The sequence below is a fragment of the Orcinus orca genome, chromosome 4, assembly GCF_937001465.1.
Source record: "Orcinus orca chromosome 4, mOrcOrc1.1, whole genome shotgun sequence".
NCBI lineage: Eukaryota > Metazoa > Chordata > Mammalia > Artiodactyla > Delphinidae > Orcinus > Orcinus orca.
Genome location: NC_064562.1, coordinates 140,947,654 through 140,972,354, shown reverse-complemented (window position 1 = coordinate 140,972,354; position 24,701 = coordinate 140,947,654). Strand labels below are relative to the sequence as shown.

General features: G+C 36.6%; 1 protein-coding gene and 1 long non-coding RNA gene across 8 annotated transcripts in view; one reads left to right on the top strand and one right to left on the bottom strand.

The window, feature by feature from the left end:
• The window catches only part of LARP1B (La ribonucleoprotein 1B), a 135,274-nt gene that overhangs the window by 36,460 nt on the left and 74,113 nt on the right, over nucleotides 1-24,701 (bottom strand). The gene's annotated exons all lie outside the window — the stretch shown is intronic.
• The window catches only part of LOC125964314 (uncharacterized), a 47,307-nt gene that overhangs the window by 572 nt on the left and 22,034 nt on the right, over nucleotides 1-24,701 (top strand). The window contains exon 1 of one of the 2 annotated variants that reach the window (XR_007477226.1): nucleotides 7,750-7,803. The exons of the other annotated variant lie outside the window; for it this stretch is intronic. This is a non-coding gene — a long non-coding RNA (uncharacterized LOC125964314). Of the gene's footprint in view, nucleotides 1-7,749; nucleotides 7,804-24,701 lie in introns of those variants that run through there. 2 annotated transcript variants of the gene reach the window in all.

The window sequence follows — 24,701 nt, the reverse complement described above, 5'->3', positions numbered from 1 at the left end:
AAAGAATTTTTTAAAACCACTTGTCTACACATCACCTACCCAATTAAATTTTAATTTTGCTTTATTTCTGACTTTTTTTTAAAAGAAAAATATGCTAAAGACCACTGTGTAACCTTTCCTAATCCCATTTTGCTTTTCCTCCTCAAAGATAACCAGGCTCTTAAATTTGGTATTTTTATCTATTATTGTATATATATAATAATATTATTTTGCATAATTAACTTTATATAAGTGGCATCCCACTATATTATTATTTTGCAGGCTTTTTCAGTCAGTATTTTGTTTGTGACAATTATTCAGGTCTATTCATATGGCTTTGGCTTATTCATTTTCACTGCAGAATATCATACTGTTATACACATATCAAAATTTATTCATTCTCCTGAAGACATCTGTGTTACTTTCAAAGTTTTGGTATAATCAATAATGCTGCAATGAACATTGTTGAACATGTATCTTTATATAGGTGTGAGCATTTCTCTAGGGTTTATAACTGAAATGGAAATGCTGAGTCAAATGGCATGTGCATCTTCTGACTTACTAAATACTGATTGTCAACCTGCTTTCTACAGTGGTTTCACCAATTTATACTTCCAGCAGCAGCTTGTAAATATCCCAACACTTTAACATCCTGCTCAAGGCTGGGTTTTGTGTAAACTTTTAAATATTTTTCCACCTCATGGGATTTAAAAGGTATTTGCATTTCTTTGGTTATTAGAGAAGTTGAGCATATTTTCATATAGTCATCACTCAGTTTTCCCTTTCAGAGCTTGCCATTTATATCCTTTTGACTATTTTTCTATTGGGTTGTTTTACTTAGTTTGTGAAAATCTTAAGATAAAATACTAAGTAAGCAAGCAGATGAATCAAGTAGTACTGTCAAAAATGCAGGCTCTAATTCTATGTGGTTTTTCTTCAGACTTATCAACTTCTTTTGATTCATACAATAACCTTTTGTTCACCTGACAGATATTATTGAGTACCTACTACTATATGCCAAGTACTATTTTCCCTCCTAATCCATTTTCTTTACTATTGCCAGAATGATTATTCTGAGGAGCAAATTAGGTCATTTCACATTTCTACTTAAAAATTTTCAGCATTTCCCTGTTGCCTATAGGAGAAGTATAGGCTCTTTATCATGGCATATAATACTTTCCTGATTTTGCCTCATCTATTGTCATTCTCCACTTCAATCTTGGTGCCCCAAATAGCAACCTACTTGTTGTTCCTGTTTTCTGGCTTCATATCTTTTCATACGCTTTTTCCTCTATCTAAAAGTCCCTTTCCTTCATCTTTTTACACCCAGTTAGACTCATATCCTTCCTTTAATACCCAGCATGTTACTTTCCCTGGGAATGCATAGCATTCCTTAAACATCTGCCAACAGAATTAATCAGTTCTTCTTTTGTACCACCTCTGCATTTTATCCATTTATTTTTAGATTTATTAAATTAAAATTTATTTTCTTACATATCATTCCATTAAATGCTATCAGTAAGTCTCAGTGCTTCCCTGAAAGCAAGGGCCAAAATCTAACATGTATACCAGGCTGTACAACTGTGACTAGAAAAAAGTATATCCCCACCCAATGACTGATAAACTTAACTGAATTGTGTTAATGCTGTTTTTCTGTATAGCAAAAAGATATATAATCTCAGGAGTTAAAAGTAGGAGCATACAATGAAAATTATGGTAAATCCAGTGCCCTTGTAAAAGAAATATTCAAAGATCTAGGAGCGGTAACAACCCAGTAAGTAAGCTTCCTAGCATCTAGATTATGGTCTCTAAATTCCATTTCCCACTGATCCAGTCTCCTTAAAAAAAACAAACAAACAAACAAACAAAAAAACAGTCTGAAGCACAAAGTATTATACGAGCCTAGGAAATTTTGAGCCAGAAAGCAATGAAGTTAAAAATGAAAATATAAGCATAGTTCATGAAAACATAGCAGCAAACTTCAGGGGACATCACCAGTGAAAACAATGACTGAACTGGATTAAGCACATCAAATAAATAAACCCCATGAGAGTTCATAATGATACTTTAAAACTTAATCATATCTCTGGGTTGCTAGGGCACCAACTCATTATTCTGAAAATAATAAATTGAATACAAAGAAATAAACAAGAATTTATCCTTCCTTTCTTGTAAAAATTGAATTCCAGAGTAAACAAAGAATTTATAAAAAAAAAATTCTTCCTTATAGAATTCTAGGTTAAGAAATACAGAAGAAATAATAGAATTGGAAGGTGAATATTTTGCAACTCTAATGAAATAGAGGACCAGGAGAATATTCATCAGTAGCTGCTAAAAGCATTTGGTAAAACGCTGAGGAGAGATTTCACGAGCCATGAAAGAAATAACTGATATACTGACTTAATTAAAATGAAAACCTTACGCTTTGCGAACAACACTGTCAAGAGAACGAAAAGACAAGCCACAGAATGGCAGAAAGTATTTGCAAAAGACACATCTGATAAAGGACTATTATCCAAGATATACAAAGAACTTTTAAAACTCATCAATTAAAAAAACAAAACAAAACAAAACCTGATTAGAAAATGGGCCAAAGACCTAACAGACACTTCACCAAAGAAGAAATACAAATGGCAAATAACACATGAAGATACTCCACGTTAGATATCACCAGGGAATTGCAAAGTAAGACGACAATGAGATTCTACTACACACCTATCAGATTGGCCAAAATCCAGAACACTGACAACACTAATACATGCTGGTGAGAATGTGGAGTAACAGGAACTCTCATTCATTGGTGGTAGGAATGTAAAATGGTACAGCCACCTTGGAAGACAGTTTGGAAGTTTCTTACAAAACTAAACATACTCTTACCATACAATCTAGCAGTTGCCCTCCTTGGTACTTACCCAAAGGAGCTGAAAACTTATGTCCACACAAAAACCTGCTCATGGATGTTTAAAGCAGCTTTATTCATAACTGCCAAAACTTGGAAGCTACCGGGATAGCCTTCAGTAGCTGAATGGATAAATAAACTGTCACATACCCAGATGATGGAACATTATTCAGTGGTAAAAAGAAACGAGCTATCAAACCATGAAAAGACATGAAGGAACCTTAAAAGCCTATTACTAAGTGAAGGGATCCAATCTGAAAAGGCTACACACTGGGTGATTCCAACTATTCAATGTTCTGGAAAAGGAAAACTATGGAGATGATAAAAAGACCAGTTGTTTCTAGGGGTTGAGGGGAGGGAGAGATGAACAGGTGGAACACAGGATTTTTAGGGCTGTGAAAATACTATGTTTGGTACTATAATGATGGCTACATCTCATTATACATTTATACAAACCTGTAGAATGTACGCCAGGAGTAAACGCTAATGGAACTATGGACTTTTGGTGACTACAGTGTGTCAGTGTAGGCTCATCAATTGTAACAAATGTACCACTCTGATGTGGGATGTTGCTATAAAGAGGCAACATCTTTCACCAGAGGGGTGATAGCTATGCAAATTGGGATCAGGGAGTAAATGGGAAATCTGTACCTTCCTCTTAATTTTGCTATGAGCCTAAAACTGCTCTAGAAAAAAAGCCTTTAAAAAAAAAAAAGGTAAAGGGAAACTTTATGATGAATGGATCAGACAGATAGCATCTAAACCCAATGACCAGTCATAACATCACTAAAAGTGAGCCTGAAAGACATCATATGATGCAATGGGAAGTAAACAACTCCTCCTAAGAAATAGTCTTGCTATCAGAAATATAAAAATCCTGAATATACTAACTGTTCTATATCTAAATACCAGTTCACAGGAAATAGAGGAGATAAAGGGACATATGATGTGAAGATACAATCAGATAAATCTAGATAATAAGAAATTGCATGACAAAGTAATCACTTTCTTCAACAAATCATTGTCATGGAAAAACAAGAGAAGAGGAATGATTATAGATTAAAAGTGACTTAATGGTCTTATCAATCAAATGCAACGTGTGCATCTTGCTTGGTCCTGATTCAAACAACAAATTAGAAAAAGATATATTTCAGACAATCAGGAACAACAAACATAAACTGGGTAGTAGATGATATTAAGGAATTATTTCTAATTTTATGTGAAATAATGGTACCATGAAAATTTATATATATATATATAAATTTGCAATATACAATGAAATATTTACAGAATAAATAATATGGTGTTTGAGATTCGATATGCAATACCAGAAACAGATGAGGAACAAGGTACAGATGAAAAAAGAATGTCAAACTATTAACAATTGTTGAAATTAGGTGAGATGGGTACATGGGGGTCCATTAGACAGTTTTCTCTGCTTTTATTTTTATCTGAACATTTCCATATTAAAAAGTTACATTTTATTTCAGTTTTATATTTATTTTATTCCAGGTTTAATTCAGTGTGAATTTTACCCACCAAGAAGAGTCCAGATATACCAATTTTGTGATGACTAAGATCTATAGAGTACTTTTGTTATCTCAAAAGAAACATTTTACAAAATTTGCATAGCGTACCATATACCAATTTATATTTTGACAGGGACTTCCCTGGTGGTCCAGTGGGTAAGACTCTGCGCTCCCAAAGGAGGGGGCTCTTGTTCAGTCCCTGGTCAGGGAACTAGATCCCACATGCATGCCACAACTAAGAAGCCTGCCTGCCACAACTAAGACCTGGCACAGCCAAAATAACTAAATAAATAAATATTAAAAAATGATAATATTTTGACAAAAAAGTATCAAAAATAGTTAACACAATTTCAAGTACATAAAATATAGTAGATATAAAAATTAAATTACTAGAAAAATAGGTAGTTAGGAGATAAGAATACATTAAAAAATTTTTTTTTGGTTGCATTGGGTCTTAGTTGCAGCAGGTGGGCTCCTTAGTTGCGGCTCAAGGGCTCCTTAGTTGTGGCATGTGAACACTTAGTTGTGGCATGTGAACTCTTAGTTGCAGCATGAATGTGTGATCTAGTTACCAGATCAGGGATGGAGACTGGGCTCCCTGCATTGGGAGCACAAAGTCTTAACCACTGTGCCACCAGGGAAGTCCCTGAAGTTGTTCTTTATCAAATATAAGCCTGGGATGATACATGAATATCATCTAGATATAACTTCTTTTTATCAAAATCATGGGCCATCTCTTGTACATGAATGTTCAAAATAGCATTTTTCATAATAGCCAAAACCAAAACCAAAAAATCCAAATATCCATCAACTTCCAAATGGATAAACCAAATGAAGTATGTCCATGCTATAGAACACTACCTCACAAAAAGGAGTGAAGTACAAATATAAGCAACAACATAGATTAATCTCAAAAATATTATATTAATTGAAAGAAGCCAGACACATTGACTACATATCATATGATTCCATTTACATGAAATTTCTAGGAAGTGCAAAAACGTACAGACAGAAAGCAGGTCACTGGTTACCTCAGACTGAAACTGAGTGCTGAAATTGACTGCAAATGATCGTGGGGGAACTTTTATTGTGATGGAATTTAAAAACTGAATTGTGGAACTGGTGTACAACTATACAAATTTACTGAAATTAATCAAACTATACATTTAAAGTGAGTTAATTTTATGTAAATTATACCTCAAAAAAGCTTTAAAACACAAAAGACCAGGCCATCTGCTCTTCAGGGAACCTCAATTGTGATTGACTACCATACAGTTTCTGCTAAAAGTTTATCAGAGAAGACTGATATTTCAGAGGATTAGGCTAAAGCACTGATTTTCAAAGTGTAGTCCCAACCAGTGGTACAGGATAATCAGGATAATCTGGGAACTTGTTAAAAATGCATATTCTCAGGTCTTACCTCAACTTACTAAATCAAGAAACTCTGGGTACAGAGTTCCTTGATTTAACAAGCTTTCCAGGTGAATCTGATACTTGCCAAAGTTTAAGAACCACTGGACTGAGGGGGGTGTGCTAACTATTTTGCTACTTAAGATTTTCCAAATGTTATTCCACCAAATCATTGCACACCTGCATACCTGGACCATATGAACCTTATCCACGGTCCCCATCGTCTTTATAGACAGGAATTGCCTTTATAAAAACAGAACTTGGGCTTCCCTGGTGGTGCAGTGGTTGAGAATCTGCCTGCCAATGCAGGGGACACAGGTTCAAGCCCTGGTCTGGGAAGATCCCACATGCCGCAGAGCAACTAGGCCCGTGAGCCACAACTACTGAGCCTGCGCGTCTGGAGCCCGTGCTCCACAACAAGAGAGGCCGCAATAGTGAGAGGCCCGCGCACCGCGATGAAGCGTGGCCCCCGCTTGCCACAACTGGAGAAAGCCCTCGCACAGAAACGAAGACGCAACACAGCCATAAATAAATAAATAAATAAATAAATAAATAAATAAATAAATAAATAAATAAGAATTTCCTTTAAAAAAAAAAAAACAAAACAGAACTTAATATTATGCTGTTGGTGTTCACTGAAGACTGATAATAAAAAATGCTACACGAGGACTGACATTCTATTTTTTTATGTAAATGTCACTGAAGGAGGACTCAGCAAATATTTTTCTGTAAATGCCAGATAGTAATTTTTTTTCACTTTTCAGGTCATAAAGTCTCTGTTAAAACTACTCAACCCTGCCATTGTAGTACAGCTATAGACTATATGTAAATGAAGGGTATGGCCAAATTAGACCATGGCAGGCCAGTTTGGGCCTATGGGTTAATAAATTTGCCAACCACTGAAACTGGATTTACACTTTGCCTGCAAAAAGTCATTATAACTATATTTCATGTATTCGATAAGGTAGAGGAAAGTATGAACACATCAAAAAGAGATACAGACAATAAAAAAAAGAATCCAATCCAACTTCTAGAGAAGAAAAATACAACAGCTGAGATTTTTCAAAAATACACCAGATGGGTTTAAAAATAGATTAGACACTGCAGAATAAAAGACTAATTAACCTGAAAGCATAGGAGTAGAAATTGCCCAAAACAAAACACAGAGGAAAAAAAGACTGAAAAAAGACTGAAAAAAAAGAAGGCATTAGTGAGCTATGTGACTTCAAGTAGATTAATATACATGTAACTGGAATCTTAAACGAAAGACTTAAAAGTACATTAAAAATTATTAATTTTTAAAAATTTAAACTGTTAATTTAAAATATGGCTAAAAATTTTTCCAAAGTTGATTAAAAATATGTAAACACGTAGATTAAAAAAAAAACTCAATAAGCCTGGAAGAAAATCACATCAAGACAATCACAATTAAACTTCTTCCAACAGGTGATAAGGAGAAGTAGTAAAAGCATCCAGAATCAATAACATTTATCCAATCTGAACGACAGAGCAAAAAAACAATTGGAAAAAAACTAATCAAGCCTCAGGAATCTGTGGAACAACAATACGTCCTTGAGAGGAGAGAAAATGCAGAACCAAAAAAATTTTTGAAGAAATAATAGTTTAAAACTTTCCTAGTTTGGCTAAAGGCATGAACCTACACATTCAAGAAACAGAGAGAAGCCCATCAAGGATTAATCCAGAGAAATCCATGGTCAGACACATCACACTCTAATTGCTAAAAACTTAAGACAAATAAAAATTCTTGAAAGTAGCTAGAGAAAAAGAACTCAATACAAGTAAGGGAACAATCTGAATTACTACAAAATTTTTAAATCAGAAACTATGGAGGACAGAAAGAAGTAGCCTGACAGTTTTAAGTGCTGAAAGAAAAGAACTGTCATTCCAGAATTCTGTATCTAAGGAAACATCCTTTGGGAATGAAGGTGAAATAAACACACCATCATCAGATGAAGGAAAACTAAGGTAAATAAACCATAGTCAGCAGAATTTCTCTCAAAGAATTGCTAAAGAAAGTACCTCAGAAGAAAAGGATATCAGAAAGAAACTTGGAACATCATAAATACAGGAAGAGCAAGAGAATGGTAAAAGTATAATATAGATAATAGACTATTATCCTTTTAAGTTCTTTAAAACATACTTGATAGTTAAAAGTAAAAAATATAACACTGATAGGATTTTCAATTTATTTTCAAGACTATACCACAAAGAAACTTATATGTAAGTAAAATTTCTATGTTCCTATTGAAGTAGTAAAATATTGATTCTAAATAAAATGAAAAGTTAAGTGTATCTAGAGCAACCTAATCCCTAGAGGAACTACTAAAAAAATAATTACACAAAAAAGGCATATATGGCCAAACTCACCCTAGATAAATTAAAATGTAATTAAAAAAATTACATAGACAGTTTTCCCTTGAACAACATGGGGTTAAATTTTGCAGGTCAGCTTATAAGCAGATTTTTTTTTCAATAAATATAGGACATGTATTTTCATTTTAAAGATCTTTAAATTAACTAAGTGTGGGAAAAGTTTGTGTTCAATTAGAGATCACAGTATGTAGAATCAAAAGAACTAGGGTTTGAGTCCTGATTCTATTCAAACTGTTTCAGCTTCTTATCCTTGGGTGAGTCATTTATCAATTCCTTGTTTTTGAGGGAGAGATAGCAGTATTTTTGACTATGTGGGGGGGTCAGCACCCATAACCCCCTAGATGTTCAAGGGTCAACTGTAACCCAAACAGGGCAGAGAAAGGGAAACAAAGGAACAAAATCTGAATCCAAACATAGCAATAATTACATTAAATGTAAACAATCTAAACACACCAATTAAAAGACAGATTTTCAGTCTGAATTTAACAAAAAGACCAGTCTATATGCTGTCTATAACAAGCTCACTTCAAATATAATGAAATAAGTAGCTTAAAAGTAAAGGGATGAAAAAAGACACACCACATACCATACAAAGAGTAATCAAGAAAAAGCTGGAATGGCTATATCAAAATTAGATAAACGAGATTTCAGAGCAAATAAAATGAACAGGAATAAAGAAGGCAGTATAAACTGATATAAAGGTCAAATCCTAAGAAGACACAATAAACCTAAGGGTGTAGTACACCTAGTAAAAAGAGCTTCAAAATAAATGAAGAAAAAAGTGACAGAAATTAAAGGAAAAACAGACAAATCTGCCATTACAGTTGGAGACTTAGACACTTTTCTCTCACTAATAGAGCTAGTAGCCAAAAGAAAATTAGCAAGGGAATAAAACTTACAAACACAATCAACTAACTGACCCTAATAAGAATTTGTAGATACTCCACTCAAAAACAGCAGAATAGGGCTTCCCTGGTGGCACACTGGTTGAGAGTCCGCCTGCCGATGCAGGGGACACGGGTTCGTGCCCCGGTCCGGGAAGATCCCACATGCCGCGGAGCGGCTGCGCCCGTGAGCCATGGCCGCTGGGCCTGCACGTCCGGAGCCTGTGCTCCGTGACGGGAGGGGCCACAGCAGTGAGAGGCCCGCGTACCGCAAAACAAAAAACAAAAAACAATAAAACCACAGCAGAATAAATATTCTTGTCAAAGCACATGGAACATTCACTAAGACAGACAATACTGTGTGTCATAAATTAGACCTTGACAAATTTAAAAGAACTGAATCATGCAAAGTATGTTCTCTGACCATAATGGAATGACACTATATATCAATAAGACCAATAACAAAAATATAATAGGAAAATTTCCAATCACTTGAAAATTAAACAACATGTTCAAAATGTTCATGGATCAAAGAGGAAGTTTCAAGAGGAGTTAGAGAATATTTTGAAAAAATGAAAATTAAAACACAACACACCAAAATCTGTGAAATGAAGTTAAAATAGTGCTTAAAGGAAAGCATATAGGATTAAATGCTTATATTAGAAAAGTCTCAAATGACTAATGTAAACTTCCCTCTTAAAAAATAAGATATCAGGGGGACTTCCCTGGTGGTCCAGTGGGTACGACGCTGCGCTCCCAGTGCAGGGGGTCCGGGTTCGATCCCTGGCCAGGGAACTATAACCTGCATGCGTGCCACAGCTAAAGAGTTCGCATGCCAAACTCAGAAGTCCACATGCCCCAACTAAGAGTTCGCATGCCGCAACTAAGAAGCCCACAGGCCACAACGAAGATCCGGAGTGCCACAACTAGGATCCAGGGCAGCCTAAATAAATAAATATTTTTTAAAAAAATAACATATCAGGCAAATACCCAAATATTTAGAAATTAAACAAAATGACTTCCAAATAACTGATGGGTCAAAGAAAAATACAAAGAAATTAGAAAATATTTAGAATTGAATAAAAATGAAAAAACAATACATTGAAATTTGTGAGATGCACCTAAAATAGTGCTTAAAAATTTGTAGCAATAAATTCTTATAATAGAAAAGAAGAAATTTCTCAAATAAATTATCTAAGCTTCTACCTTATGAAACCAGAAAAGGAGAAGCAAAATAAACCCAAACCAGGAGAACAAAAAAGGAAAAATAAAAATTAGAGCAGAAAATAATACTACTGGGAGAAATAATAAGGTAGATCAATGAAAACAAATCTTCTTTAGAAAATGTATCAGTGAACTTCCCTGGTGGCTCAGTGGTTAAGAATCTGCCTGCCAATGCAGGGGACACGGGTTCGAGCCCTGGTCTGGGACTATCCCACATGCTGTGGAGCAACTAAGCCCATGCACCACAACTACTGAGCCTGCGCTCTAGCGCCCATGAGCTACAACTATGAAGCCTGCATGCCTAGACCCCATGCAGAGAAGCCACCGTAATGAGAAGCCCATGCACCGCAACGAAGAGTAGCCCCTGCTCGCCGCAACTACAGCAAGCCCGCATGCAGCAACGAAGACCCAGCACAGCCAAAGATAAAAATAAATAAAATTTTAAAGAGAGAAAATTTATCAAATCGATCAATTGATATAGCTCCAGCCAGATTGATCAGAGAAAAAAAGAAAGGTAGCACAAATTACAAATACCAGGAGTGAAAGAAGAGTTACTGAGATACCTTGTTTTATTGTGCTTTGCTTTATTGCAATGCGAAGACATTGCGTTTTTGTTTTTGTTTTTACAAAGAGAAAGGTGTTTTGTTGTTGTTGTTGTTTGGCCATGTGGCATGTGAGATCTTAGTTCCCTGACCAGGGATCAAAACTGTGCTCCCTGCAATGGAAGCATGGAATCCTAACCACTAGATCGCCAGGGAATTCCCTACAGATTAAAGGTTTATGGCAACTTTACATCCAGCAAATCTACTGGTGCCACTTTCCAACAGCATTTGCTCATTCATGTCTCTGTGTCACATTTTGGTAATTATCACAATATTTCAAACTTCTCCATTATTATATTTGTTACAGTAATCTGTGACCAGTTATCTTTGATGCTACTATTGTAATTATTTGGGGGGCACCATGAACAAAACCCATATAAGACAGTAAACAATTGATAATGGGTATATTCTGACTGCTCCATCAACCAACTGTTCCCTCATCTCTTTCCCTCTCCCTGGGGCTCCCTATTCCCAGAGACACAAAAATATTGAAATTAGGCCAATTAATAATCCACAAAGGCTTCTAAGTGTTCAAGTGAAAGGAAGAGTCATGCATCTCTCACTTTAAATCAAAAGCTAGAAATGATTAAGTTTAGTGAGCAAGGCACATATATACAATGGAATATTACTCAGCCATAAAAAGAAACAAAATTGAGCTATTTGTAATGAGGTGGATGGACCTAGAGTCTGTCATACACAGTGAAGTAAGTCAGAAAAAGACAAATACCATATGCTAACACATATATATGTAATTTAAGGAAAAAAATGTAATGAAGAACCTAGGGGTAAGACAGGAATAAAGACACAGACCTACTAGAGAATGGACTTGAGGATATAGGGAGGGGGAAGGGTAAGCTGTGACAAAGTGAGAGAGTGGCATGGACATATATACACTACCAAACGTAAAATAGGTAGCTAGTGGGAAGCAGCCGCATAGCACAGGGAGATCAGCTCGGTGCTTTTTGACCACCTAGAGGGGTGGGATAGGGAGGGTAGGAGGGAGGGAGACAGAAGAGGGAAGAGATATGGGAACATGTGTATATGTATAACTGATTCACTTTGTTATAAAGCAGAAACTAACACACCATTGTAAAGCAATTATACTCCAATAAAGATATTAGAAAAAAACAAAACAAAAAAAACATGGACATAATAAGGCAAAAAAAAAAAGGCAAGTAAACTAGAATAGACATTTTTTTAAAAAAAGAAAAAAGGTGGAGGACATATACTGATTTTAAGATTATAGTTATCAAGTTGTGCTAGTGGCAAAGGGATAAACATAGAGACAAGATGAACAGAATATAGAGTCCAAAATCTATACACATATAGTTAATTGGTTTTTGTCAAAGATCAAAAGGCAGTTCAATGGAGAAAGAATAAACTTTCCAACAAATGGTGCTGAAATCACTGGATATCCATATCCATACTTATATCATATACCAAAAAGAAAAAAAAGAAAAAAAAACCAATTAACTCAAAATTGAATAGAAACCTGAATTATGTAAAAGCTAAAACTATAAAGCCTCTAACAGAAAATCTTTGTGGCCAATAGCTCCTGTTACATATACGTAAATGCCACATAAGAAGTTAAAACCTACTTGTATAAAATTAGACAACCAGGGGACTTCCCTGGTGATCCAGTGGTTAAGAATCCATTTTGCAATGCAGGGGACCCAGGTTTGATCCCTGGTTGGGCAGCTAAGATCCCACATGCTGCGGGACAACTAAGCCTATGTGCCGCAACTACTGAGCCCACATACCACAACTAGGGAGCCCACGTGCTACAACTACAGAGCCCATGTGCTCTGGATCCTGCACACCACAACTAGAGAGCCAGAGCACTGGAACTAATGAGCGTGTGCACTCTGTAGCCCACGTGCCATAACAAGAGAGAAAGCTGGCACACCGCAACAAGAAGCCCGTGCACTGCAATGAAAGATCCCATGTGCCGCAACTAAGACCCAACACAGCTGATAAATAAATAAATAAACAAACAAGCAAACAAATAAATAAAATTAGACAACTGGCTACCTGGCTACAAGTCTCCCTCTAAATGTCAGGTCCAGACTGGTTTTCAGGCTTATTCTCCTGAATTCCTCAGGGAATGAGATCTATTTTATCTATTAAAGTTTGGGCTGTCACTCATCCTACTTCTAATTGGGTCTGTTGCACGAAAATGGAAGACCAAGGGATTGAGATCTTAATCAGACAAGACTCAGATCCAGGACTTGGAACAGCGGAATATTTCCAACTCGGTGTCCATTCCCCAAATCAAGGCAGGACTACACCCCATTTCAGGAGGAAGTAGCTAGAGTGGTTGTCACCTCATTCCCTGAAAGATTTGAGGAAGGTTGAAACAGGAGTGGGGATTGAAATCGAGTCCCCTAAAACCAAGTTCCTCTGCCAAGTGTATGATTAAGCTCTCTGTCCAAAATGTTATTCCCTTTCTTGTCCAACACGCTTTCTCAAGATTGAAGAGTAGCAAACAAAAGGGGGGACTGAAATTGGGCAGAACCCTATGGGGCCCTCCCAGGTACAAATTCTTTGTGTCCCCCATTTCTTGTATATAGGAAATAGGCTTCATTCAGCCTCCTAGACCCTCCCACAGTTCCAAAGGGCAGATTCAAGCAGCTGCTAATCAAGTGAGGGAATGCAGAAACAAAGGAGGAGCATCAAGAAACAATAGTGCAGAATGGGGCAAGGTCCTGGTTTCTCCTTAAAGAATATACATAACAATATATCAGGACTTTCCTGGTGGTGCAGTGGTTAAGAATCCGCGTGCAAATGCAGGGGACACGGGTCCAAGCCCTGGTCTGGGAAGATCCCGTGTGCCGCGGAGCAACTAAGCCCCTGAGCCACAACAACTGAGCCTGCACTCTAGAGCCTGCGAGCCACAACTACTGAGCCCACGTGCCTAGAGCCCGTGCTCCACAACAGGAGAAGCCACCACAATGAGAAGCCTGCGCACCGCAAAGAAGAGTAGCCCCCGCTCGCCACAACTAGAGAAAGCCCACATGCAGCAACGAAGACCCAGCACAGCCAAAAATAAAAACTAAATAAATAAATAAAGTGTGTATTTTAGTGTAAGCACACTTTAAAAAACAAAACAATATATTGTTGAGTTCTTCTACAGGAACTAAGGTCCCACCCAGGTGGAAGACGGTAACTTCAGGCTCAGCACAAGAGTCCTAGAACACTGCCCTGTTACCTCACCACCAACCAGTCAGAAGAAAGTCCCAAACCCAGCAGCCCTCACCCCAAATTCTGCCTATAAAAACTTTTCCCTGAAAACCATAAGGAAGTTTGGGCTTTTGAGCACAAGCCACTGTTCTCCTTGCATGGCCCTGCAATAAACCTTTCTCTGCTCAAAAAAAAAAAGAAAAAGAAAATCTTTGGATTTTGGATTAAGCAGAGATTTCTTACCTAGACACTAGACACCAAAAGCATAATCCACAAAAAAAATTTTAAATTGCACATCATTAAAAATAAGAAGTTCACATCAGTATCCCGCAAGCCGTGCAGCATGGAAAAAAAAAAAGTTCTACTCTTCAAAAGGCACTCTTTTTTTAATTTTTGGCCATGCCACGTGGCTTGCAGGATCTCAGTTTCCCAACCAGGGACTGAACCCAGGCAATGGCAGTGAAAGCATGGTATCCTAACTACTAGACCACCAGGGAACTACCAAAAGGTCCTCTTAAGAAAATGAAAAGATAATCTCTAGATTGGGAGAAGATATGTGCAAATTACATATGTAATAAAGACTTGAACCAGAATAAATAGCTCTCAAAGGTCAGTAAGAAAACTCAAAAAAAGTCAAAATATTTGAGCAGTCACTTTACCAAAGATATACTGATGGCAAATAACCACATGAAAAGATGCTCAGCATGTTTAGTCACAATGAGGTACTAATACATACCTATTAGAATGGCAAATTTTTTTTAAAACTTACGATACTAAGTGCTCGTGAGGACGTGGAGCTACTGGAATCCTCATACATTGCTGACGGGAATGCAAAATGACACAGCCACTTTGGAAAACCATTAGAAAGTTTCTTATAAAGTTAAACATATACTTACCACATGACCCAGCAATCCCACTAAGTATTTACCCAAGTGAAATGAAGACTTATAGTCTCATCTAAACATATAAGCAAATATTTATAGCATCTTTATTCATAATCACCAACACTAAAAACAACCCACACGTTCTTCAACTAATGCTTACATCCATGTAACAGAATATTACTTACCAGTAAAAAGGAACAAATAACACACAAAAATATGGATGAATCTCAAATGCATTAAGTGAAAGAAGTCAGACTCAAAGGGCTACACTCTATAAAATCCCATTCATATGATATTCTGGTAAAGGCAAAACTATAGGAGTAGAAAAGAGGCTGCCAAAGGCTAGGCATGAGGTTGACTACAAACAAGCATGGGAGAATTTGTGGGGAGTAATGGAACTGTGCTATAATTTGAGTAGGTGGTAGTTACATGAGTGCATCTATCAAAATTCCCAAAACTGTATATCCAACAAGTGTGAAATTTACTGAATATAAATTATACTTTATTTTTTTTAAAGAAAATAAAGAAAGAAGATAACTCTGGATCCTTGTAAGGTGGAATGAAAGGAAAGAGACAGATTAGGAGTTATTATAATTAACCAGTGGTAAAATGATGGTGGCTTTTGCCAGGGTGATAGAAGTAGAGAAGGTAAGAAGTAGTTAGGTTCTGAATATATTTTAAAGGGCAATTGATATAAAGGAATAAGAAGGAATAAGAAATAGAAGTTGAAAAAGAAAGGGATCAAAGATAACATCAAGATTTTTTTTTACCCGTACAACTAGAAAGATGCAGTTAACATTTATAGAGATGTAGAAGTCTGGGAGGAGAAGTCCTTGGAAAGGTGTGGTAATTCAGACTTTGGATTTTGAACATACAAAGTTTGACATGTTTATAAAATATCCAAGTGAAACTGTTGACTACACAGTTGGTTATTTATATGGAATATAGGATGGAGTCTGTACACATAAATTTGACACTCATTGGTATAAGGATTCTATTTAAAACCATGAAACTAAATACTATTACCTGAGGAGTTATTTAGGATCAGAAAGAGAAGGGACTTGAAGACTAGGTGCTAAAGCATCCAAAGCTTGGGGAAATGGGGAAGAACCAGCAAATAAGACTCCCTGAAGTACAATGAGAACTAAGTAAATAGTGTATAGGAAGAATGTGTTTCAAGACAGAGAATGATTGATCCAATGCTGTTGGGGAAGATGATGATTGATATGACCCCTCTTAAACACAGAGATCTCTAGAGGCACTATCAAAAGCTGATTTGGGGTGTGAGGGGCAAAAGCCTGTTTGAATCGGGTATAGGGGATAAACAGGAAGATAGATATTAAAGACAGTGAAAACAAACACTTTTTTTGTTTGCTTTAAATTCTATTTTGTAATAGCAATAGCAGTTCTTTTTATTACCATCGCTGTTTTATAGCACTTTGCATCCTTTTGCCTTTCAATCTTTCTGTATACTTATGACATACCAACAGCACAGAGCTGAATATTCTTTAAATCTAATCTATAATTGTCTTCATAACTGAAAGTTAATCTATTCAACATTTCTTATCATAGCAATATACTGATTTCTATTCTTAATTTTTGCTTATTCTTTCTGTTCATATTTTTTTAAATTGGAGATTATAGCACATGAAGATTAATAAATGTATATATAGATTTAAAAATACAGTTGATTTAGAAATGAAAATGAGAACAAGAAATTAAGTATGGAAAAAAATTAAGCTTTCTAAAAACACTGTATTAAAAAAAATCTTTTGGTAAATATCTGAGACTTTACTTAAAGAGCTTAATCACTTATAACCCAGGAAGACAATATTTAAAAGAAACATGCCAAAGAAGATATACAGAGTGCCAACAAACACATGAAAGAATGCTCAACATCACTAATCATTAGAGAAATGCAAATCAAAACTACAATGAGATATCATCTCACACCAGTCAGAATGGCCATCATCAAAAAATCTAGAAACAATAAATGCTGGAGAGGGTGTGGAGAAAAGGGAACCCTCTTACACTGTTGGTGGGAATGTAAATTGATACAGCCACTGTGGAGAACAGTATGGAGGTTCCTTAAAAAGCTACAAATAGAACTACCATACGACCCAGCAATCCCACTACTGGGCATATACCCTGAGAAAACCATAATTCAAAAAGAGTCATGTACCAAAATGTTCATTGCAGCTCTATTTACAATAGCCCAGAGATGGAAACAACCTAAGTGTCCATCATCGGATGAATGGATAAAGAAGATGTGGCACATATATACAATGGAATATTACTCAGCCATAAAAAGAGACGAAATTGAGCTATTTGTAATGAGGTGGATAGACCTAGAGTCTGTCATACAGAGTGAAGTAAGTCAGAAAGAGAGAGACAAATACTGTATGTTAACACATATATATGGAATTAAAAAAAAAATGTCATGAAAAACCTAGGGGTGAAACAGGAATAAAGACACAGACTTACTAGAGAATGGACTTGAGGCTATGGGGAGGGGGAAGGGTAAACGGTGACAAAGCGATAAAGAGGCATGGACATATATACACTACCAAACGTAAGGTAGATAGCTAGTGGGAAGCAGCCGCATAGCACAGGGAGATCAGCTCGGTGCTTTGTGACCGCCTGGAGGGGTGGGATAGGGAGGGTGGGAGGGAGGGAGACGCAAGCGGGAAGAGATATGGGAATATATGTATATATATAACTGATTCATTTTGTTGTGAAGCTGAAACTAACATACCATTGTAAAGCAATTATACTCCAATAAAGGTGTTAAAAAAAAAAAAAAAAGAAACATGGAGTTGGTACTCACAAATCCACCAACTATGCTAATACATAAATTACAGATTCAGGCAAACCCATTTGCAGACTTTCTAAATGGGATTCCTCCCTTTTCTCAGGCATTAAACACTACATTAATTTTTATTTTTACCTCCCCTTGCTCTTCATGGTTTCTACAGGCTATGCATGTATCCATGAATTTTATATGATGGCATTAAATTGATACATCCTCTACTTTTATGATTAACCCATTTTGTCACATGTAGCTTTAGTTCTTTCATTTTCCACTGCTGCATATTTTTCCTTTCTATGAATATGCCACATATTATATTCTACTATAAATGGGTATTTTTTTAGTTTTCTTTTTTTTAATATTATGAACAATATTGCTATAAATGTTCTTTTTGGTAAACATTTGCAACAGTATCTCTTGAAGTGAAACTGCTGGGTTATAATATGTCACCATGGTTTTAACTGGCAAATCGCAGCAAAGTAGAGTATAATATCTTTTCATATTTACCAGCCATACAGTTTTCCTCTATGTGAAGCTCCAGTTTATGTTTTGTCAACTACTTTTTCTACTGATGTTAATCTTTTTTCATATTGACTTTTTAAAATAGAAGTATAGTTGATTTACAATATTATATTCATTTCAGGCATACAACATAATTCAATATTTTTATGGATTATACTCCATTTAAAGTTATTACAAAACAATGACTATATTCCCATGTACTATGCAATATATCCTTGTTGCTTATGTATTTTATACATAGTAGTTTGTATCTCCCCACGCCCCTTCCCTCTAATTTTTTAAAATATTTATTTATTTTTGGCTGCACTGGGTCTTCGTTGTTGCGCGAGGGCTTTCTCTAGTTGCGGTGAGTGGGGGATACTCTTCATTGCGGTGTGCAGGCTTCTCGTTGCAGTGGCTTCTCTTGTTGAGGAGCAAGGGCTCTAGGCGCACAGACTTTAGTAGTTGTGGCTCATGGGCTCTACAGCGCAGGCTCAGTAGTTGTGGTGCACGGGCTTAGTTGCTCTGCAGCATGTGGGATCTTTCCGGACCAGGGATCGAACCCGTGTCCCCTGCATTGGCAGGTAGATTCTTAACTACTGCACCAGCAGGGAAGTCCCTCTTCCCTCTAATTCTCTGTTACTTTTATGCATTGTTAAATTTATCTCTTTGGGACTTAACTTGGGAATGATGCCCATGGGATGATATTAAGTAAAATGAGTAAAATGAAGAGTGGTAGATATGATGCAATCTGAACTGTGCATACGGGAGAATATTTACTTATTGGCAATGGAAGGTGCTGATGGTTGACCAGATCACTGTCTTTAAGAAGGCTCCATTTTCAAATGAATCATATGTATTTTTGTAGCTGTGAACCATATCCTCCATGCTTCTTTCCTTTTGAAAATGGGATACTATCTTTTTTCCCTTTGCACAGAGCAGTATATCTGCCCAGTTAACAATAAAAATTATTGAGATTATCAGGGGACGAGAGTGTAATCTGTACTTTATTCCAAGACTTTGCATATCTCTCTTCTTTTTTTTTTTTGGTACGCGGGCGTCTCACTGTTGTGGCCTCTCCCGTTGCGGAGCACAGGCTCCGGACGCACAGGCTCAGCGGCCATGGCTCACGGGTCCAGCCGCTCCACGGCATGTGGGATCTTCCCGGACCGGGGCACGAACCCGCGTCCCCTGCATCGGCAGGCCGACTCTCAACCACTGCGCCACCAGGGAAGCCCTGCATATCTCTTTAATAGTTCTCATAGGGTATAGTCCAAGGTGCCAAACTGAACAAAGATGCTAACATGAAATCTTCGTTTATTTAAAATGTGGTCACTTCTTTTATCATGAAAAAACTACACACACTAACTCTGACTTCAATAATAACTTTAAATCACTTTGAGTCACTGAATTTTAAAACTGTATTGTATGGCAGAATTTATTAAAAAGTTAAAAGTAGGGCTTCCCTGGTGGCGCAGTGGTTGAGAGTCTGCCTGCCGATGCAGGGAACACGGGTTCGTGCCCCGGTCCGGGAGGATCCCACATGCCGCGGAGTGGCTAGACTTATGAGCCATGGCTGCTGAGCCTGCGCGTCCGGAGCCTGTGCTCCGCAACGGGAGAGGCCACAACAGTGAGAGGCCCACATACCGCAAAAAAAAAAAAAAAAAAAAAGAAAGTTAAAAGTAGATCCCGGGAATTTAAGTAAATTAATTAATTAAATAAAATACATCTCTTGGGACTTTAATTCTATGATGTGGTGAGGAGCATAAATTATCAATTTTAATTTACTCAAATTAAACAACACAAAAAATCTTGTAATTAGACTAAACATCCTTAGTGGAATACCCTAAGAATGTTAAAAAAAAAAAAGTTTAAAAGTATAAAGTTTTTAAAATTTCAAAGCTTAAAAATTTAAAGAATTTTTTTAAAAGTAAGCTTCTTTTAGTATTTATAGTAATATTATTTTATATTATTGTTATTCTGAAGCTACTATATCATAGGATAAACAATTCTGTTACTGTGCTTAGGAATGATATTTTTTTCACATAAGTAAAACGTCGTACAAATATAAAATCTAACAAATTAAAATTAAAATCTGTAATCCTAAATTTGAACAAAAACTATCAATATAAATTTGTAACATAATTTTCCTTAAAAAAATTTCCAAGCTCTTTCAATAGAAAAGGCCTAGAAACAACGACCAACTTCAGTAGCAACTAGAGTACTGACAAAGCTCAACCACCTGGCAAACAAGACAGTTAAGAGTCCAACTCCAGGGACTTCCCTGGTGGTCCAGTGGTAAAGGATCTGCTTTCCAATGCAGGGGACTGGAACTGCAGCTTCAATCCCTGGTCTGGGAAGATTCCACATGCCACGGAGCAACTAAGCCCGCACGCCACAACCACTGAGCCTGCTCACCTCGACTAGAGAGCCCATGTGCCACAAACTACAGAGCCCATGAGCTCTGGAGCCTGCGCGCCACAACTACAGAGCCCATGCACTCTGGAGCCTGTGCGCCACAACTAGAGAGAGAAAACCCACATGGCACAACTAGAGAGAAGCCTGCACACCTCAATGAAGAGCCCATGCGCCGCAACGAAAGATCCCGTGTGCCGCAACTAAGATCCGATGCAGCCAAAAATAATAAACAAATGAAAAAATAGTATTTTAAAAAAAGAGTCCAACTCTATTATCACAGAACAAAGCAATGAAAGGTGGATTTGGAGCTAAAAGTCAATAAACTGATAATTGGCCCAAGTATCAATAAGACAGTAGAGTAAAACCCATCTAATGTATTTATGAGATCAGAGTGATAATTTTCTCTTTTTTCAATTGAAGTATAGTTGATGTACAATAGTATATAAGTTGTAGGTGTACAATATAGTGATTCACAATTTTTAAATGTTATACCCCATTTATAGTTATTGTAAAATATTGGCTATACTCCCCATGTTGTACAATATACCCTTGTAGCTTATTTTACACATAATAGTTTGTACCTCTTAATCCCCTAACCTCATAATCCCTCTCCCACCTTCCCTCTCCCCACTGGTAACCACTAGTTTGTTCGTTATATCTGTGAGTCTGTTTCTTTCCTGCTATATTCACCAGTTTGTATTTTTTAGATTCCACATATAAGTGAGATCATAGGGTATCTGTCTTTCTCTGATTTATTTCACTTAGTATAATGTCCTTCAAGTCCATCCATGTTGCTGAAAATGGCAAAATTTTGTTCCTTTTTTATGGCTGAGTAGTATTCCATTGTATATCTATATATACCACATCTTCTTTATCCATTCATCTGTTGATACACACTTAGGTTGTTTCCATACTTTGGCAATTGTAAATAATGCTGCTATGAACATTGGGGTACATGTGTCTTTATTTTAAATTAGTGTTTTGTCTTTTTAGATATATACCCAGGACTGGAATTGCCAGGTCATATGGTGGTTCTACTTTTAGTTTTTTGAGAAACCTCCATACTGCTTTCCACAGTGGCTCCACCAATTTACATTCCCACCGACAATGTAGGAGGGTTCCCTTTCTCCACACCCTCGCCAACATCTGTTATTTGTGTTCTTTTGGATGACAGCCATCCCGACAGGTGTGAGGTAGTATTTCATTGTGGTTTGTTTGTTTTTTTTTGGCGGTACACGGGCCTCTCACTGCTGTGGCCTCTTCCATAGCGGAGCACAGGCTCCGGACGTGCAGGCTCAGCAGCCATGGCTCACGGGCCCAGCCGCTCTGCAGCATGTGGGATCTTCCCGGGCCAGGGCACAAACCTGTGTCCCCTGCATCGGCAGGTGGACTCTACCACTGACCCACCAGGGAAGCCCTCATTGTGGTTTTGATTTACATTTCCTTGATTAGCAATGCTGAGCATCTTTTCATGTGCCTGTTGGCCACCTGCATGTCCTCTTAGGAAAAATGTCTATTCAGTTTTTCAGCCCTTTTTTAAATCAGGTTGTTTGCTTTTTTGATGGTCCATTGTATGAGCTGCTTATATATGTTGGATATTAACCCTTTATTGGTCATATCATTTGCAAACAATTTCTCCCATTCAGTAGGTTGTCATTTCCTTTCATCGATGGTTTCCTTTGCCATGCAAAATCTTTTATGTTTAATTAGGTCCCGTTTGTTTATTTTTGCTTTTATTTCCTTTGCTTTAGGAGAAAGATGCAAAAAAAAATTCCTGTGATTTATGTCACAGAGTGTTATGCCCAAGTCTTCCTCTAGGAGTTTTATGGCTTCTGGTCTTACATTTAGGTCTTTAATCCATTTTGAGTTTATTTTGTATATGATGTAGAGAATGTTCTAATTTCATTATTGCACATGTAGCTGTCCAGCTTTCCAAGCACCATTTATTGAAGAGACTGTCTTTTCTCCACTGTACATTCTTGTCTCCTTTGTTGTAGACTAATTGACCAGATGTGCGTGGGTTTATTTCTGGGCTTTCTATCCTGTTCTATTGATCTGTATGTATGCTTTTGTGCCATTACCATACTGCTTTGATTACTGTAGCTTTGTAGTATCGTCTAAGTCTGGGATCCTGACTCCTCCAGCTCTGTTTTTCTTTCTCAAGATTGCTTTGGCTATTCCGGGTCTTTTGTGTTTCCATGCAAATTTTAAAATTATTTGTTCTAGTTCTGTGACAAATGCCATTGATATTCTGATAGATATTGCATTGAATCTGTTGATTGCCTTGGGTAGTATGGTCATTTTAACAATATTAATTCTTCCAATCCAAGAAAATGGTATATATCTCCATCTGTTTGTGTTGTCTTCAATTTCTTTCATCAGTGACTTATAGTTTTCCAAGTACAGGTCTTTCACCTCCTTAGGTAGGTTTATTCCTAGGTATTTTATTCTTTTTGATGGGGTTGTAATTGGGATTGTTTCCTTAATTTCTCTTTCTGATAGTTCATTGCTACTGTATGGAAATGCAACCGATTTCTGTATATTAATTTCATATCCTGCAACTTTACCAAATTTTTTGATGAGCTCTAATAGTTTTGATCATAGTGATAATTTTAAAATAAAACAAAAAACCCCAAAAAACCTCCTCATTGGTCAGCAAAGAAAGATGTAGAGAACCAGCTCATTACTTTGAAAACTAGTAAACAAAGTGAAAGAATAAAGCATTTATTCCCTTTCCTATAAGAACTCTATCTCAGGAAAAACAAATAGTCCATTAAGGGAAATCCTCCTTATGGAAGTAATCTACTAAATTAAGAAGGAATTATGAAAATAGAATTATCACTATTTTGAAGCCCCTTGTGAAATAAACCTTCAAGCGATGATTATCACAGAGAGACACCAAAGAGAGACAATCGAGCATTATGTGCCTCCTGGTATAAGTATTCAACACAACATATGACATACTCTTGCACAAATATGAGCCTCAATCTGATCAAGCCTCTGTATCAAAATCACAGTTAAAGAAAATTCAGGACCAGAAAATGGTTGGATGAAACCATGGGATGCAATCAGCAAAGTCCAGAATGTAAGAAATTCTACAGGACAAACAATCTAGTTTCTACAACAATAAAGTTCAAGGGAAAAAAAACACAACAGTATGAACCTATACACTAAAAGAGACATATCAACCTACTGCAACGTTTGGAGTTTATATGGATTCTGATTTTTTTTTTAAGTGATGAATGAGAAAATTTGAACACCAATTAGATATTTTATATTAAGGAATTACTGTTAATTTTAGATGTGATAATGGTACTGGCTTATTTATGTGTAAAATAGGTAGTCCTTATCTTATCAAAGATACATACAGAAATATTTAGGAATGAAAAAATATGAATAATATGATTGGGAGTTTGTTTCAAAATAATCCAAGTGGGAGGTAAAGAGAATGAGTGGAGTCAAGATGAAATAAAATCGGCTATGAGATGATAAAGCAGCTAATGGGTAGGTAATGGGTACATGGTGTTTTATTATACAATTTGCTTTATTTTTGTATATGTCTGAAGTTTTCCAAATTAAAAGTTTTTCTTTAACCTGCCTTCAGGAAAAACTATAATAAAATCAGTTACACTTGCCTGAAAATGTCAGATTCAATTTTGCGAATCTCCCAAATGTACTTACACTTTCACACAAAGATAACGCCTTAAAGCAAAAGAATGATGCTAGTGGTATATTTTAAGGAATCAGCAAGTGAGTGAAAATTTTTCCTTATTTTGCAAAGAGAAGCATTCCCAGCAATCTCAAAGTCAAAAGAGACACATAAAGAAACCAACCAATTCAGCCTACTTTTAAGTAAGCGTTTGGGTTTGAGCATGAGGTGGTGTTATAATAGACAACTCCTGGATCACCTTTGTGATTACCTGCCTATCCACCAAGAGTAAGGTGGGCTTCCAACTATGATCATTTACTACATGGCTGTCTTACCAAA